Source organism: Pteropus vampyrus, unplaced genomic scaffold (genome assembly GCF_000151845.1).
Source record: "Pteropus vampyrus isolate Shadow unplaced genomic scaffold, Pvam_2.0 Scaffold223, whole genome shotgun sequence".
Taxonomy (NCBI): domain Eukaryota; kingdom Metazoa; phylum Chordata; class Mammalia; order Chiroptera; family Pteropodidae; genus Pteropus; species Pteropus vampyrus.
Window position 1 is genome coordinate 1,368,139 of NW_011889004.1, and position 19,529 is coordinate 1,387,667.

At 44.3% G+C, this 19,529-nt stretch overlaps 1 protein-coding gene across 1 annotated transcript in view; it reads left to right on the forward strand.

The window, feature by feature from the left end:
• Nucleotides 1-9,506: 9,506 nt before the first annotated feature.
• The window catches only part of AP1B1 (adaptor related protein complex 1 beta 1 subunit), a 48,665-nt gene continuing 38,642 nt past the window's right edge, over nucleotides 9,507-19,529 (forward strand). Inside the window, exon 1 of the mRNA XM_023538442.1 lies at nucleotides 9,507-9,664. The gene's annotated coding sequence lies outside the window, so the exon portion shown is untranslated. The remainder of the gene's footprint in view (nucleotides 9,665-19,529) is intronic.

Here is a 19,529-nt window from a genome sequence, read left to right on the forward strand (position 1 = left end):
CCCAGGTCCTTTTGACCACAAAGCTGCGAGCTTTTCCAGGTGGTCCTGGGTGCTGGCCACTTGAGCTTGGGGTTGTGAGAACTGTGGCCTCATTGTTTCACCTGGCTCGTGCCAACATTGTCCAGATCGATGAATGCATGGCCAAGGAGCTGAGATGCTACTGCATCAGGAAAGATTCAAGAGGAAGGTTGGCCAAATAGTATGGACACTCAAGACCCCTGGAACTGCCCAGGGGATTCCAGGAGCGTCAGAGAGGTGTTGGGTAGACTCAGACTTAGAGTGTGAGAATATGGAGGTTCCCCAGAGATGAGTTCACTCACCCACTCCTTAATGTTCTTAGTGATGACAGCTTTACCAGTATGACAATAGTGGTACTATTAGTTGTGAAAGCTCAGTACAGAGCCAGCCTAGGGGGTGTGCTCCACACACTGAGCTGGTTAGCTCACTTTCCTGAACATCTACTGTGCCCCTAACCATCAGTGGGTGCTCTCTGTGTGGGGGGTTGGGGAATCATCCCCTGCTTCACATTCAGTATCTCATAGCAACCTCACAATAGTACCTTCCAGGTAGCTCTCATTTTTACAGATGAGTAAACTGAGACCCAGAGAAGTGAAGTGACTTGCCCAAGGTTACACAGCTACTAATTGAAACCTTGGCCCAGATGATGCTCAAACCTGGGTCTGTATGCCCTGCTCTGACATGCCTTCTTCAGGGAGCCTTTCCTGCCCCCTCTCCAGACCCTCACCCCTGTCCAGTGCTTTGTCCTCACAAACAGGAGCTGTCTGTTGACAGGGCATGCTTCCATGAGGGCAGGTCTGGCACAGAGTCCACAAATGTTTATCAAAAAGAATGAACAAATGAATGAAGACACCCAAGTTTTTTTAAAGCAAAGAACACTGAGGCACCTCATCTCTTCCTCGGTCCTCTGACTCTCCCACCATCTGAAACAGACATTTTCACAGTTCATCCATTCATGCAGCAACTGGCATGTGAATGAGACAGTAGAGTGCTAAAGTGAATGTGGTTCCAGTTCCAGTTCTGGTGGAGAGTCGGAGCAGGACAGGCCAGCACAGGTTGAATCACACCCTTCCTTCAAGGAGAAGATCGGGGAATCAGGAAGTTATCTTCTCCCTGGAGAAGAGAGCAAGGAGAGTTAGAAGGCTGGTTAACAGCCAGGATTTGGTACTAGACAGTCCTGGGTTCAGTCCTGCTTCTGTCACCTACCAGCAAAATCATGTGTGGGAAGCATTTGGCACAGGGCATGTGGTATCCTTCTGTAGGTAAGGGTAAAGAAAAAAGGGCAGCTACAGTTGACTCCACGAAAGCAAACATGGAGGGCAGCTGGTGACAACAGCTCAGTCCTGTGGGGAACTCAGAGAGGAAGCAGCTCTGGAGACCTCCCAAGAATGGGGCTGCTGCTTTGAGGGTCTGGTAATAGGGCTCTCCCAGGACCTGCGGGAGAAGTGGGGTGTGAGCTGGGCCTTGCTGAGTGGGCTGAGAGAGTCTGGTGAGGAGCAAATGGGAAGCTCCTGGGGGCAGAGGCTGGCTATGGGCCAGAATGGGGTGACAGAGGCTGCTTGAACACATGAGGCAAGAATACGTATGTAGCCTCCGGGGCAGCCTGGCCTGGCTGGGAAGCCAAGAAAGCAGTTTTCTGGGTACTCGGCAGGCCCAATGTGTGGTTGTGGCAACCTGGCGCCTCTAGGGGGTGACCTGAGCCCATCATGAAATCAGAGTTTTCAACCCAAACAGCATTTCACCTCCTGTTTCAACAGGGATTTACCCAGAGGGTGGAGAGCCAGGGCTGTGGAATCAAATGGACCATGTGATTCAAATCCCAGCCATAGATAATGATGCATTTATTCTGGAACAATGATTGATATCTATGGTATGCTCCCTGCACGTCAGGTATTGAGCATTACGTCCTTTGGTCCTCATGGCAACCTTGTGGAGCGGACATCAGAGGAAACAGAAGCACAAAAAAGGCGAATGACTTGCTCAGGGTCACAGAGCTAGAAATAGCAGAACCTGGGTCCAGGCCCAGAATCGTGTGATTCTGGAATGGGCTCTTCCCAGTTGTACTGTCTCCCTCCCAGCTCAGCCCTTTTCCTTCTATATGAGCCTCTATGTCCTCACCCATGAAATGGGAATGACAACTACACCTACTCCATGGGGATAAGCAGACTAATGGAGACAGTCCAATTAAATGATTTTTCTGTGGAGCCTGGCACATGACGAGTTTTGGGCAAATGGTACCTCTATCATTGCCACACCATCATCATCATTACTACTGGTAGTCTGGAAGCCACCTGAACAATCATCCAATCCAGCCTTCTTGTTGTACAGATGAGGAAACAGGCCTGAACAGGTGTCAGCGGATCTCGTAGCTGAGAAGCAGTGAGGGAGTAACAGAAATCCTCATGAGACTGAGGCCTGCCACCTCCAGCCTCCCGCCCCACATGATAATAGCCTCAGGCCTCCCATGAGTGTAGCCCCAATGGGAGTCCCAGGTGGCACTAACTGAGCTTTGTACTGCCAGCTGCCCAAGATAGAATAATAGATGGAGCCACAGCACTGAGAGTTCCTACAGGTGCAGCTGCCTTGAACTTGTGAGTTGCCCTGTGCAACCTTGGAGACCCCCCACTCCTCTAACCTGAATTCTTCCTATGTCCCAGCCACCCTGGCACCCTATGGATGTGGCATCAGAGCCCCCTGGTGGCCATCCATATCCCAAGCTACAGATGCCAACTTGGGCATCATAGAAGTTCAGCTCAGCCCCAGCCAGGAGCCCAGCTCACATGTGCCTTTTTACCCAGCTGGTTCTGGAACAGCATTTCAACCTAGATGTCGAGGCCCAAACCCTGCTCCTGGAAACACATGATCCCCACCCACCCACAGATTCCCATCACCAGTTTTGTCCCTAGGGTGCCCCAGTTCCAGGATGCTCCTTTACTAAAATGACCTCTAGGATAAAGAGGATCTGATTTTTATGCAGGACTCCGGGTTTCCTTTTGTTTTGCCCTTGGGTCGGCAGGTGTCTACAGCTTTTTGTGATCTGTGCCAGTTTGAGAAAAGTCTGCCCTCCTCCAGGCACGGAGACTAAGGGGAGTTAGGAAAGCTGGACTCTGAGTAGGATGTCAGGAAAGGCAAAGTGTTGTAATGTAGGGGAGGACAAAAACATGCTGGAATCCACAGGCACAGGCTGGAGTCCCTGGGGACCGGCTGAAACCCAGGTGTTCTCGCTGCTGTTGACCTTGATAGTGTACGTGGGATTCTTGGAGAAGCTGTAACCTTTCCACAGAGCTAAACACACACACAGCCTAAAAGTGAAACCAAAGGCTGATCCCAGGAAGATGGGACAGTGGTAGGCCTGCCCCTGGCCCATGCTTCAACGTGTATGAGTTATAAAAAGGGCTGCTGTTTTGCTTCTTCCCTCCCAGTTTTGTACAACAATCTCTCCTGTGGCCCATCCAGGGAAAGGACATCTGAGAAATGTTATTCAGACTCAACAAATCGACATGTTACAGATCCACCACAGCCTCTGAAGCATCCATCATGATCCTTCCAGCTATCGATGTAGGTTTGTCAGTTCCCTAGTGTTCCTGGGCCCTCCCTAACTCCCATTCCCATCAGGGAAAAGAGCCTGAGCTTTGGAGGCCCACAGCCTGAGCTCAAACTCTTGGATCTGCTATTTACAAACTGAGCTTTGAGCCTCAGTTTCTCTATCTGTACAATAGGGATAATAATGGTACACAGCATACAGAGGTAACATAAGGATTAAAGATAATGCATATAATGTACCTAGAATGGTGTGCTCAGGTAATCTAATTAATATTAACCTGATGGAAGCACAATTAATAAATTTCATCTGCACTTAATGAAGTCACGATCCCAGGGTAATTTATTCAGAAAGATGGTTGATTCCAGTTCTGGGACAGATAAAATACAATATGATCCTGGAGACATCTTAAGAGTAAGGAAACATCTGGAAAGTAAGGAAGTACTAAAAAAATGATGAGGGCTTATTGAGAGGAGCCAACCTGAAGGAATTTCCAAGGGCCAAAACTGGTTAAAAAAAAAAGGATCAACAAAATAAATAATGACAGAATTGGGTGATAACTGAGAATAAAATGTTTATGAGTTTATATGGATAATAAATCATTTAATTCAAATAAATAAATGAACATGGATAGAAATAAATCATTGAATAAAGTAATGAGATAGAAAGGGCAACTCTGCCTTACAGTAGAATTCCAATTAATAAATGTAGAATGAGAGAAATAGGAAATCGTCATAGGCAAGCACAACAGTAATGTCTCAGAGTAGTTCCCCACAAGATAGTTAATTACAAAGGAAATATAGTAACTTGATAGTGCAGAAACATGACAGGCACATGGTTGGCATCATTAGTAATAATATATGTCAAAATCATGCACCATGTCTCCGCTGATGTGATGCATCAAGAAGAGCACATCACTTTTGTGATGTTGCCAAAAATGTATAACGCTTAAAGTTGATAAATCAAAGGAAAAACTGAAAACTATCACAAACCAAAGAATACTAGAAAGATATGATGATGAAATGCAATGCAGGAACCTGGATTAGATCTTGAGACAGAAAAAAACCTTTAGTGAAGAACTGGTGAAATCTGAATAAAGTCTCTGGTTTAGTTAGTTATAGTTTAGTATCAAGGGTTTGAACATTGTACTATGGTTAGATAAAATACTAACATTAGAGGAAGCTGGGTGAAGGGTAGATGGGGACTTTCTACTATATTTGTAACTTCTCTGTAAGTCTAAAAGTATTTCAAAACGAAAAGTTTAAAATAATTTAACAGGTTCAAAAGGAAGTACAGTGGAAAGTCTCCTATCATCCCATGTCCTTCAGCCACCCAGGTCCCTTCCCCACAGGGGTCAATGTTATCAGTGTCTTATGTTTCCTTCCAGCAACTAATCTAGATTGTGTCTCTGTTGTTTAATCTGTTTGTGATCTTGGCCTTTCACTTCCACATTCCTCAAATGCCTAGTGATCCTTGGCTGCTTCCTCAGCTTTAAGTGATGCACTAACAGCTGAGCAACAGCTCTGGCATGAGTGGGCTTGTCCACTGTGATCCTCATTGCCCAGAATCCCTGTATCCTCCCTGTTTTCACTGTGATACGCCCCACCCTGCCCCCTCTGTGCTGATGTTCCATGGTCCAGGGCCCTTTGTTTTACTCTTTTCTGAGGGTTAGCCTCAGTTTTCTGCTGGATGAGGGGGTACATAATGTCTTATGTCAGAGTTAAGGAAGGATCTAGGGATATCTAACTCTTTTTCAGACTTTCAATCAATTCTCCAAATTTTAGTTAATTCTTCATTCCCACTTCTAGGAGTTTCTGGTGCCACCAGTTTCTGAATCTTTGGGACCCTGCAGTATAAATTGTGTTAATTCTTAGCTTCCCTCCTTATGGCTTAGGATTCAGCCAAGTTAGTAAATTTTGATTCATTTGTGTTCTCATTTTTAGTGTTGTCACCATCGTCTCCTTGTTCTCATGGCTCTTGTGTATTTATACCTTTAAAAATCCCTTAACTACAATGAGATACCAGTTCACACCTATTAAGAGGGCTATTATTTTTAAAAATCCAAAAAATAGAAAATAAGTGTCAATGAATATGTGGAGAAACTGGAACTCTTGTACATTGCTGGTGGGCATGTACAATGGTACAGCTGCTGTGGAAACAGCATGGCAGTTCCTTCAAAACTTAAACATAGAACCACCATATGATCCAGCAATTCTATTTCTGGATATGGACCCTAAAGAATTGAAAGCAGGAACTCAAACAGGTATCTGTATGCTCATGTTTCTAACAGCATCATTCACAATAGCCAAAAGAATGGAAGCAACCCACAAGTGTCCATCAGGGGATAAATAAATAAACAAAATGTAGTATACATGTACGATGGAATATTATTGTCATAAAAAGAATGGAATTCTAACATATGCTACAGCATGGATGAACTTTGAAGACATTATGCTGAGTGAATAAGTCAGACACAAAAGGACAAATATTGTATGACTCCACTTATATGAGGTACCTAGAGTAGTCAAATCCACAGAGACAGAAGGGAGAATGGTGCTGATGGGGGAAGGGAGAGTTAGTGTTTACTGAGTTTAGAGTTTCATTTTGGGAAGATGAAAAGAGTTCTGGAGATGGATGGTGGTTGATGGTTGCACAACAATGTTAATATACTTAATCCACTGAAGTGTACACTTAAAATGGTTAAAATGGTAAATTTTATGTTACATATATTTTATCAAAATTCTAAAATTCCCTGACTGTTTTAGTGAGATTTCAGAAGGGAGCATAGTTACATGCACAGAAGTTTCAGGGTTATTTACAAGAGAGTATTTTATTTGCCAAGTGTAGTCAGTTTTCTGGTTTTATTATTAATTTCTAGTTTTTAAGATTGTGATCAAAGAATGATGTGTGGATTCCAATTCTATATTGGAGTTCATTGACATTTTCTTTGTGTTCTAATGTACGGCCTTTAACAATCATTACTGCTTCTTTAATGCTTGCTAGGTATGGCTCCAAGAATGTTACCTACAACATCTACTGTAATTCTCTTGACCTCTATGTAAGGTAGGGGATTAGTTTCATTTTCCAGATGGGGAAACTGAGGCTCAAAGAAGCTAAGTTATGCACTCCTAGATGCACAGCGAGGAGGTAGCTGAGCTGAATTAATATTAACAAATTAGTGTTGTCACCATCAGGTACCATCGGGGGAGGGTTTGTTTATAGGTTGCCAGGCACCGTACATCAGTTCTACAATTTCATTTCTTTAACAACTTCTCAGGGAGGCCCAATCAGCTCCATTTTCCAAATTGGGAAGTCGTACCAGCAGAGGATGGTTTAGTCACTCTCAGGAGCAACTGAGAGAAGAAAGCAGACCCTTTGAGAAACGGTCTGGTGGCAGTGGAGCCAGGAGAGGGTGAGCAGAATTTTGCTCCTAGAGAAACCAGAGATGGGTGAATGAGGGCATTTGCGGCAGGGAGAGATGGGGGCAGAAGAGGAGTCTCAGGAAGCCTCTAGGCCCCTCTGCCCTGGGGAAAGTGCCAGGCTTGCTCTATTTGGGAAGGATTTGGAGCTGTCTGCCCTCAGCAGAGCCGGCATTGTTAGTGAGGCTATGGACAAAGTCACCTCTTGCCTCCTTCCAGAAAAGATCTGAGGCAACTTTTAGAAATTCATAGGATAAAAACAACAAAAACAGCAAGGAAACAAATTGCCAGAGAGGAACAGAAATCACATAAGAATAATCTAGAAAGAAGGTTGGGACATAGAAAGGCATGCTGTGAGCTACCTGTGTGACAATTTCATCCGAAGGGAAGGGTGGCAGTTAATGTCACCTGTGGGCCCTCTAGTGGGCATGGATGGAAAGAATACTTAATTCAACATTACTTATTATGCTGGAGTGTGGAGGTAGGGTGGGAGGATAGATTCTGAGAGTCTGTGTGTCAGAAAGAGGAAGGGACTTGCTGAAGCTCTCACAGTGCCAGCGGCAGGTCCAGGGTCATTTTATGACATCACAAGATAGCTGTGCATAGCATGCCATGTGGAACATGGCACATAAAATTATTCCATTTGTTCCCTGCCTACTTTGGAAAAGAATTTAAAAATGGAATAAGCTCTATATATTTAGTTAATGGTATTGTATCAATGCTAACTTTATGGTTTTGATTTATACTGCCAATATATAAAATGTCACCATTGAGGGAAACTAGGTGAAGTGTACATGGGACTCTTTGTACTATTTTTGCAATTTCCTCTAAGTGAATGAGTAGGACTATGAGGGCATGTATCCTGGGGCTCTGGGACTAGTCTTTCAGCTCTGCCACTCAGACACCATTAGACTTAAGCTCCTGGAGTTGCAGTTTGCTCCTACCCAGATAAAATGGGGCTGATGTGAGGAGCAAACAAGACCCTCTGCATGTACCACCGGGCACATAAACATTCATCGTTGTTTTGCAAATTCAGATTAAATGCCGCCCACTTGTCTAAGCCGCCCTTGGTCCCTCCAACCCTGGAGGAACTTCAGTTCCTGCTCTGAACTCCCATAGCCCCAGTGCATCCCCTATCACAGCACCAATCACATTTGTGTCTGTAGCTCTGTCACTATCCCCCAACAAAACTGTAGGTTCAGCAAGGGCAGGGCCTTTGCCTCATCTGTATGACTATCCAATGCCCAGCCCAGGGCCTGACTCAGAGTAGGGGCTTAGAAAATGCTTTCTGAAGGACCCAGATCCCTGGTTCCTTTGCCTTCCATCCTCTGCACTGTTGTCCTTGGATTTCCTTTTCCTTCCATCTCAGCCTGTGCAACTCTATTCTCATTAGGTGAGGCCTAGCACAAATGCTACCTTCTCCAGGATGTCCTTCCTAAGTAAACTGACACTGAGACTTCTGTCTTGGCAATCTTAAAGCTCTGACTTCTATCACTAGCTTGCCTCTTTCACATAGATTCTCCAGCTTGACACCTTTAGGTCTGTTAGTTTGTTTTGTTGGATAATTTTTCTCTTTCCATGTTACATTCCCAATGAAATTTTGTTTTTCAGTGAGGCTGATGACATTTGCCAATATCATTAGAGAAAGATAACTAAAAATGAAAAATTTATAAAAGGACTTGAGGCTGATTAAACATATAAGACTATATTAAATATTACAACAATTGATTGGATGAGACATATGGACTTGGCTGTGCAAGCTTATTTTTATAATATTAAAAGGTTGATAACAACCTAAGTATACAACTATAGGGATTATTTTTGAGAACAGTGATATCATCTCTACAATAGAATATTATACAGGTATTGGAAAGCACCACATAGAAATCTATTTATTGCCTTGGGAAAGTTTTTACCAATATTTTGATGAGTTAAAAGTACTAAGTGATGTATCAAGTCTCGAAGGATATTCACCAAAATTTTAAAAGTGATTGCCTCAGGACATTGGGATTGCAGATGATTTTTTATCTTTTTTGCTTACTAGTGCTTTTCCGTTTCTCTACAATACAAAAATTATTTGCCCAGTAAGACATTTTTAAAGAGTAGCAATGAAAGTGTTTTAAAGGAGAGGATAAGAAATTATAAGGAGAAAGTTAATAGTACCAGAGTGGGTGGGGAGGTGGACTCAGGAAATGGCAGACTCAGGAAATGGAACATTATGAAGTTCTCCTTGGATAACAGTTCCTTGGAGGATCTGATGTTTTCTCCTAAAAAGAAGAATTTCCAAAGGGCTGCACTGAAGGGCAGCAAGCGCTTGACTAAACTTGCTGTTCTAATTTTGACTCTTTTATTCATAAGTTAAGTGATCTTGAGCAAAACTCTGCCCATCTCAGAGCCTCAGTCTCGCGGCAGCTGATAAGTGGTGAATTCCAGTCGGCTCCGCCCCCCCTTGGCCCCGCCCCGCGGGCCCCACCTCCCGCCCGGGTTGCACCTTTGACCCCACCCCCAGGCCGTGCGTCCACCGGAAGTGCCCGCGCGCAGGCAGCTCACTTCCGCCCGGCAGGTGACAGCCGTGGGGCTCCGAGCAGCCGGCGGCACGGACGCACCGGGAGAACGGGAGGACAAGGCCGCGGACATTTTGCTGTCCTGCTGAGTCGCACCGTGGTGCCTGGAGCAGTTTGGACCTGTGAGTGAGGAAGCGGGGAGTCCGACGAGGCAGGAGAAGAAGGGGGCGGGGAGTCGGGGGTCTGAGGTGAGGGGTTTTTGGGGTCAGAGGTCATGTTAATGACGGGTCGGGAGAGGGGCGGGAGTTGCTTCCCAGGCCCAGACGTGGCAGGGTACTACGGGTTCATTCATTCGCGCCCACTTGGCCGCGGGCCTGCCCTCCAGTCGTCCCAGGTCCGCAACCCCTTCTGGGGCGTCCTCCTAGAGAGACTCCTAGACTTAGGCCCTGAGGAGCCTGCGTCTGGCCAAAAGAGAAACTCCTCTTCGAGTCCTGATTTCCCCCTTCACACTCAGCCCCATGGCCATCCTGAGGGCTCCTTGTCATTTAGGGCTATTTCTTTGCCAAGGTTCGGAAAGAAAAAAGAAAAAAAAGTCGAGAAATAGACGCCTGCTCCGGGGTAGACTTGGGCTTGGTCTGTCGGCGTCTGACGGACAGGTTAACTGGGGACGTCTGTAATAATGCTAAAAATACTGATGCAAATGTTTGCTACTGGTTATTGAGCCCTTTCTGTGTACCAGGCACTGTGCTAAACACTTTACTTACAATGCAGCATATAAACTTCACAACAACCTTGTGAGGTAGCTACTGTTGTTATCCCCATTTTATCAGTGAGTAAACTGAGGCACAGAGAAGTTAAATCACACGTGAAAGGTCATTCGGGTGGTATAGCAGAGCCAGGGTTCTTACTCAGGTTTTCAGGGACCTGCAAAGTGTAGAGACAAAAGAGGAGCTGGAGCAAGGTTGGGGAGTAGGGGCTATTTAATATCCTTAAATGTCTTGTTTATTTGCATCTATGTAAAGATGTAGCTTTATTGCTTCTCATCTGATCTTTATAAGGGGCATTTGATTTACCTTCTTTAGGACAAAACAGCCCTTCAGACTATTGCCGTGATTACCTTTTAGGGCAGGGGTGGAAGTTTTTCCTGACTATTGGAAACTGTGAGACACAAAACAGGCTACCCATGACTCTAAGAATATTCGGAACCTCTTGAGAGTGGTTGAACTGCACTCCTTTTGGACTAAAGAGAGGAACCACATGACCCCTAGGGGATCTTTTGGCCCTAGTGCTTGAAGAACATTCTGAAAACAAGGGTCTATGTCTGAGAAAAGTATAGGCCCCATGGCTTCTTGGCTGGGGAGAGCACATCTTTCCTGGGAGATGGTGAAATGGTTTGATGGCCTAAGAACTAGGCTCTGTGAGTCTGAGACTTACTCCTTTGCAGACATTCATTTGTTCCAGTTCTGCCTCAGTTTCCCTGAGAGCAGCACAAGAAAGACCTGCAGCCTTCCTACCCACTCCTGGTTGTTACAAGACTTAATGAACCCGTGAAGGTTTCCACAAGACTTAATGAACCCATGAAGGAGGACGCCTCAGAGCTGTGATAGATATATATCTATCACATATATATATATATAAAACGGTGGTAACTTTTTTTAAAACTCTATCTGTTTTTTGTTGGGGGTTTTTTTTGTTTTTTTTTTTAGTTCCACTGAATTCACAGAAACTTAATATTGTCACCTTATCCCCATCCTTCCAAGGGAGGATTTGAGATGGAGCAGCTTTTCACAGATGGTAGGAACATGAGCAGAGCTCAGAGCATCTGGCTCCCTGTCCTGAGTTGAGCCCACCAGGCTCCTCTGACCTCTTAGAAACAGTCATGAAGAGCAGCTTCACTAGTTCTCAAAGAATCAGATCCCTCAGAGGTTATGTAGAGATTATCTATCAGAGGCTTCACCCTGAGCCGCTTGAAGGGCTCAGAGGTATAATGGAAGAAGCATTCCTGACTCCCCATCAGTCAGCCCTGGATTCCAAGCCCAGCTCAGCAGCTTCCTGGTAGTGTAACCTAGACAATTTACTTAGGCTGGACCCTCCTTTACCTCTGCTCTAAAGTAATACTGGCCTCTACTTTCCTTTCCTTGCCCCCAGTGCTGGTTCAGTGTTGGCTTCAGATGAGGAAATTTATGCAGAGCCTATTGTTGTAGTAGGTGCCTTAACCTAGGCATTTGATGCCTACTGCAGGCTTCTGTCAGAGGAAGGCTGTCACCCCTGTTTTGTGGGGTATTATTTCCTTCTGCAAACAGAGACTTTATATACACAGGACTTATCCCACCCTTCTCTTTTCACTTCCTAAAAGTGTTTCAAAACAAGTTCAGTCTGTGGGTCCTGCTGGCTTTGGGCTTGGACTTTCATCTTTTTCTAGTCATGAAACTGTTGCATGTCTTAACTGCTCACTTCCCAGAAAACCCCCATGCCTGGCACCAAAGCCTGAGGTGCTGACAGTGAGCAAATATGGCTTAGATATGGGTTTTGCACTTTGGTGTATTTCTAAAAGCTAAGGGGACACATGTGTTACTTGAAGATGTTTCTTTTTCTCAACAGGTCTTTTGGCCTAAGATAGGTCACTGATAAATCATCACAACCAAGAAATGGTTTTGTGTTCTTTTTATTCATACAGAGTGGAAAAATAATTCCAGAGAGAAAATATCACTTGAGCAATTGGGGAATCCTTTTAAAAAATCCTGCTTGAATATCTACCAGTGGCTCCTCTTTGCCCTCAGGCTAAAACACACATTCCTTAGCATGGCTTTGAAGACCTTTTGGGCTCTGACCCCAGCCTGGCTCTTCTGCTTCATCTTTCCTACTTCATTCTTCCACCTCCCCTCAAGCTGCGATCAAACTCCTGCTTTTCTGTAAAGTCCCAACTCTTTGCTTTATGCTGTTCCCACTGCCTAAACACCGTTTCCTGTCACCATCCTTCCTTTGCTGGACCACTACTTGGTACCTCCCTTGTGATCATTCCCTCTACCTTGCAGGCTTGAGCTAGATACCCCTTTTTGATGTTCTGTGGCACTGATCACAGTGAGTTGTCATTGTTTACTTGGCTGTCTTATAAGTAAACGGCTCTTAATTCTTAGAGAGGACTTGTCTTAACTGTCTGTGTCTCCAGCACCTAGTAAGGTGTCTGGCACATGGTTGGTGCTTAGTAAATGTTCAGTAAATGAACAAATGAATGAATATTGCACTGAATTGTCAGGATTCTTTGACTCCTTAGGAATTCAAAGCACATTCCAGACGATCTGTTATCTATCCTCCCATCACCCCGGGGGATGGGGTGAAATCTGACCAGATTGTAGGATTAATTATTTTTGAACTACTGTCTCTACCACCCAGCCAGCCACTAGTGTGCTTCAGGGCCTCCAAAGACCTGGGGGTTGGGGAGCAGCAGGGAGGTACTGGCAGTAACCTCTCCCTATATAGTAGTAATAGTTGCTAACATTTATCAAGTACTAGGTGGCTGGGCACTCCTGAGGCCTTTGTATATATTGACATGTTTTAGGTTACAAACCCCTCAAGTATGTGACATTGTAATTTTCATTTTACAGTAGTAATATGTTTGTTCCTGTTATGTTGACCACTACACAGTATTTGCATGGTGGTATCGTTGTTATGTTGTGTAAACCCCTAGAAAGCCCCCATCCTACCTGCTGTGGCCAGCTTTCCTTTCCTAACCTCTTGTTCTTGGATTGTCTCCTGTTATTTAATGGAGCTGAGGAGCTGTGAATCTGAACTCCCAAGCCTCATGCTTTTTGGGATTTTAGTCTTGGGCTTGACCTCTGCCCTTCATTAAGAGGGTCTCTTTGAAATTAGGAGACCGCTTCCAGTTAAGATAAGAGTGTGGCTGGTTGATTCCAGAATGCCCAGAGTTCATTGCAGCCAGGATGCCTTAGTCTAATCCCCCCAGGTTACCATCTCTGTGGACTTGAGCTGGAAGATGGTAGATTTGGAAATCAGGTCTCAAAAGCTTTAAATCCAACCTTTCATTGTCCACTTTCAGCACTGAAAACCTTAGTTTCAGAGTTCTGTAGAGGAATAGACTTGGGTGACACAAACTTTTTACCACACCCTAATTGCTTTAGTGGTCTTAAGCATATTGAGAACAGAATGACAAAATTTCATTATAGCCAGCTGTCGAATCTGCTTTTGTGGTCTTTATTCTCTGACCTCTAAGGGCTGGATGGCTGGATGTTGAGACACTGAGGACAGAACTTTATACATTGAACATTTCTTTCTTCCTTTCTTCTTTTCCTTTGTTCTTTCTCTCCCTTCTTTTCCTTTCTTTCCCTCCTGTGTGCCTGGCACTGGGCTAAGTGTGAGGATAGGTAAACAAGCCAGACAGTTTCTGTCCTTTGATCGCTTACTACATTCTAAAGGGGAGGACAGACAGAGAAGGAATAGAAAACAAATATAATAATTAGAAAAATGGATAAGCCATGAGGGAAACAGAAGCATAGCACCCAGCACCTGTTAAAATGTAAGTCAGAATGTTCAGAATTCTCAGTGGCTTCCAGCTCATTCATAGTGAAAGCCAGAGTCCTTACCTTGAACTGGAAGGCCACTTCTATTCTTTTCTGACCTCATAATGCACTGCCTCCCTCATTGCTCACTCGGCTTGAGCCATATCACCTTCCTGCTGTTCCTCAAAGGCCAGATACACTCCAACCTTTGCATTATTATGCCTAGACAGTGTCACATATCATCTTCTCAAGGAGGCCTTCCATGGGTACCCTCGTTAAATTTTAACCTCCCCCTCCCCCACATTCCCTATCCTCCTTCCCTGCTCTCCTTTTCTCCATAGCGTTTATCACTCTCTGAGATACTGTATGTTTTACTTATTTATCTTGCTTATGGTCCCTGTCTGCCATTAGGATGTATACTCCATGAAGGGAAAGATTCTTGTCTGTTTCATTCACTGCTACATACCCAGAATGTAGACCTGTTTATGACACGTGGGAGGTGGTTAGTAAACATGAATAGGACTACTGGAAGTGAGGACAAAAAAAATTCCTACTTAGTGCCTGCAGGGATGGTATCTTTAAAATGATGTAATTTGAAGGATAAATTGGAGCAGCCACTCCAGAAGCCAAACAGGATAATCCAGGAAGAGGATCAGTAAGTACAAAGGCAGGGAAGAGCTTGCTAGTTAGAGGAACACAGAAGTTCCTGTGGGCCTGGAGGGTTACAGGCAGAGGGAAGGGCCTAGCCGTGTTCACATCATAGCCGGTGTCAACCCCCTGTGTGCTCCTCCCCCAGCATTTGGACTCACACCTCTCTGGACACTGTGAGCTGATGCCTATGGGAGCAAGGGGTAGTGGTCTGGCCTCACCAAAGGAAGTAGCCAAAACATTTCTCCCATTAGAGATGTTGCCACCTGATCTTCTATTCTTTGCCCTTTCTCTTCTCTCTTATCATTTATTTACTTGCCTTATATTTAATGGCTGTAAAATGGGCTGTGGGGTCTGGCATTTTTTATTTCGATTTTGCCAAAATAGCTTGACAACCAGAGTAGATGTATTTCGGCTCCTGGCAAACCCTGTGATGGAACACTGGGAAGCTGCTCTCTAGCTCAGGTTGGTTTACAAAATGTGAAATGTCCCCAAGAGGAGAGCCGAGCACTAATCATTCAAATATTTTTTGAGTACCTCCTATTTGCCAGGTACCAGTCTAGGAGCTAGTAGTGAACAAAATGAACAAAATTCTTGTCATCATGGAATTTATATTATAGAGAGAGAAAAAATAGACAATATAAATGTATTTTATAGTATGCTGGTGATACATACTTCGAAGAAAAAACAAAGGGAGGAAAGAAGGAAGTGGGGCATTGGTTGAGGATGTGTACAATTTGAAATAAAGTGGTCAGAGAAGGCCTCTGAAGGTGACATTTGAGCCAAGACTTAGGTGAGAGACTTAAGCCACGATTCTATTTGGAGAAAGAGCTTCCCTGGCAAAGTGAACCATGCTTGCAAAGGCCCTGAGGAGGAGCCATGCCTGTTTTGTTCAAAGGTCAGCAAAGAGGCCCATATAGCTGGAACTGAGAGAACGATGGGGAGAATAGTGGGAGAAGAGTTCGAAGAGGTAATGGTGAGAAGGATGTGTATGAGAGAGACAAGGGTTATACATGTCATTCAGGGCCTTATAGGTCATAAGGTCCTGGTTGGGACTTTGGCTTTTACTCTGAGTGAAAGCGAGAACCACTGTCTGACTTAGATTGTAGTAGGATCATTCTGCTTATTGCTGAGGTGAGTTGTGGGGAGCAGTGTGAAAGCAGCTTGGTAGCAATCCCAGTGGGAGGTGATAGTGGCCTGGGGTCTGGTGGTAGTGATGATCCTGATGAGAAGCTGCTTCATGGAGTAAAGATTCATTCTGAAGTTAGACCCAGTAGGATTTGCTGATAGATTAGGTGTGGGATATGAGAGAGTGTATGTTGTTAAGGGTAACAGATTTTTTGGTCTGAGAACCTGTTAAAGATAATGTTGACAATCACTAGATGATGAAGACTCCAGGATGAGCCTTTTGTGGGGAGGAGGGAGGCAGATCAGTTCTTATCACATTAAGTTTGGACTGCCTATTAGCTATATAGACGTTCAAGTTTAGATGTAGATTAGGCAGTTTGGATATATGGGGAAAAGTTGAGCCTGGGGATGTAAAGTTATGAGTTGTCAGCATGTAGATGATACTTAAAACCTTGACACGGGATGGTATAACCAAAGAGGTGAGGTAGCATAGATGGAGAAGGGAAGAGATACCAGGCATGACCCCTGGGGCACTCCAGTGTTGAAGGAGAGGGAGAGGAGAAAGAATCAACAAAGCCTGAGAAGGAGCAGACAGTGGAGTAGGAGGAAAAGCAAGAACATGGCGTCCTGGAATCCAAGAGAAGAAAGTATTTCAAGAAGGAAGGAGTGCTCTGCAGTGTCAAATGCTAGTCAGTGTGAGACTTCTCAATTAGCCAGGATTACTGCATCTTCTCCTGCTAGGATCTAACACACTGTGCCATCCAAGATCATCTTTGAATCTCTTTCTCCACATCTTGATTAATTTATGTATTGTTAGAAGAAGCCCCTATTACTTTTTTTGCAAGTCCAGGGGAACTTCTCTTTTTCTTCACAGCAGATCTTTCCACACATTACTGCTTGTAGAGAGTTGAGAATTGGCACCTGATTCTAAAATTAGGTTCTTGAGACTAAGTGCTGATATAGGAACATTTGCATGTGGCATTTGCCTGCCTTTAGTTCCTTTTTATTTGAGGCTTTAATTACTAGTAGGTCTCAGGACATTGATTTTGACCAGTCAGTTTTCATCCAAGTTCCAGGAGGCTCATAACTCTGGAAGCTCACCTAGACAGGCTTTCACTAGGCACATTATCAAACTTGACACTCCTGCTGTCCAAACTGGATGAGCTGGCCCTGAAATAACCTGTCATTCAACATTCAAGGGACTGCAGGGATGTGTGCCAACATATTTCTCATACCCTTTAGCCTGGAGCAGCTGTGTTTCTGCCAGGTCTTCATTCAGAGAGGAGTTGCCTCACTTGACAGAGCAGAGCAAGTGGAACCTTGTGGGGTAAGAGTTGGGAGTGTCGGTGCTACCATTTTCTAGCTCTGGGACGCCAGAAAGATGCCATCACCTGTATGGGCTTCAGTTTCCTCATCTGTAAACTTTTGATTTATCAATACTTTCACGATTAGTGTGAGGGTTAAGTTTGAAGCTCTGTACATAGTGTCTAGCCCATAGTGCACATCCACTTGCCCTTACTACTACTGCTGCCACCTTTGTTCCAAATTTCATGCCAAGCCCAGAGAAGAACACAGCTTATTTCTTCATAGTTACTAAGCCGACTTGAGAGAGCCTGTCTGAGTTTGGGGACTACATTGTCTCAGAGAGAAAGTCTGAAATCTGATTTCTCTTCAGCTGACTCATCTTTTTTATTTTTGAGTTGGCCTTACCAGTTTCCCTGTCTGTAAAGTAAACTTTATTACTTACCCGTGGGGACCTTTTCCTTTTAAAAAGGAGACTGTCAGACAGGTGAAGAGTGGTGAGTAGAGTTACTGGGTGGCGAGTGAAATCATCATCTCTGTTAAATTCTAAACTTCATGGGGGCAGGACCACAATCCAGAGCATGGCACAGAGTAGGGGAATATTTGTGGAATAAATCAACCTCTGCCCTTGACAGAAATGAAACAACAAAACACATAGGATGATCAAAGTTTGGCTTTTCTGTTCCAAATGAGTCACCACCCTAGACCCTTTTATTCTTAGCCTAGGCTTAGCCTTGACTATCCTTGAGCTAACTTGTGCCTTGGAGTAGGTTTCTAAAAAGCTATTTATCAGGCAAGGGTTTAACAGTGACATTTTCAACACTGAAGTTGGAAGCCACCAACACAGACTTTCCAGGATCAGTTTTCCCTGCCTGAATATACTTGAATTCAGAGATGGCTCTTGACAGCTGAACCAGACCTTGCCAAATGTCTTTCCCCTTTCCCTTTCCCAAAGCTTCTTCTCTGACTGAACTCACAATACCAGTTGTCTCCTTTGTTAATTCACTAAATCTCTGTGCTAGTGCTGCTGACTTCATGCCTCTCATCTTGTTGCGGAGCACGGAGCATGCTCTGGCATGAATCACTGCCCTGAGAGTAGAATAGTCCTTACTCTGGCCCCTGGCTGGCCATTTGAGGAATGCTTGTCTTGTTACTGTTTTCCTTCCTACTGAAGACCTATAGATTTTCTGACCCTGGCCGCATTCTGAATTTTTCTCTCTTGTTCTCTTGGAAACATCTTTTGTCATGCGCTGAGAATGATCATGTTTCATTTCCTTCTTTTTGAGACCCAAGAAGAATGCTCTTTGGTGAGGAAATGCATTTATCATAGAATGTGAGATGTGGGAGGGGCTTTATCTGTAATTTAATAGAATGATTTTCAAACTCTGTTCCATGGAACTATGGGTTGTCTGAAGGGCCCCTGGTGAGGAAGGGGAGAGTTGGGCATAGTGGAATGAACCAGACTCTAGGACCCTTACCCTTACGTCAACCAGAGCTGTTCCACTTTTGTTTTCAACATTTTAAAAGCGAGGAGGGCCTTGAAACGCCATTACTCTGGTCGAATTCCCTTGTTTGACAGTTGGTAAAAGTAAGTAAGGCTCAGAGATGGAGAGTTTTGCCCAGGATCACACAGCGTTGGTAGCAAAGCTAGATTTTCTGGCAGCCATCTTGGCATTGGATCAGCCTTGCCATGTTTGTTGAAAGTTAACTGCAAAACCTTATGTTCCTGGTCTACCCAGTCCTCAGTGTCTGGCACTCATCAGGGAGTCCTCTTGTACTGATCTGTTATAGGTCCTTGGTTTTTTAGCTTCTCTGAGAACCTGTCTTTTCATTCATTTTGTCAGCAAACATTTGGTGAGCTCTAGAATATGCTAGGCATAATGCCAGTCACTGGGTTGACAGCATTAAACGGGACAGATCCCAATAGAGTCTTGAAGAGGGCTGTGGAGAAGTCCACAATAATTGAGTCAAATGTTGGGGAAGCCTCTGCCCTCTAGGTCCAGAGAATGTTCCTCTGGTGCAGTGGTGTTTGAGCTGAGACCGAAAGATAAGCAAAGGGATTTTGGACAGATATACCATTGTTTTTTCAACTGTATTATATTTTAGAGGGGTGATACAGGCATAGGATATAAAATTGCCAAGATAAAAAAGGTGAATGATGAAAGGCCAGTTTCTCACCCATCCCTTGGTAATCCAGCTTCCTTCCTGGAGGAAACCACTGTAACTTTGCTTGTTTACCCTTTCAAGGATAGCCAATGCATTTGCAAACATGAGTATTTATGTTTTATGAATATTCATATTTTTCTTTTTTAATAAAAATGGTAGTAAACTACATATACTTTTGCATCTTGCTTTTTTCCCTTAATATCTTGGAAAGTGTTGCATACAAGCACATGTAAAACTGCCTCATTCTTCTTCTGGGTTACATAGTATTCTATATGCTGGGCCATAA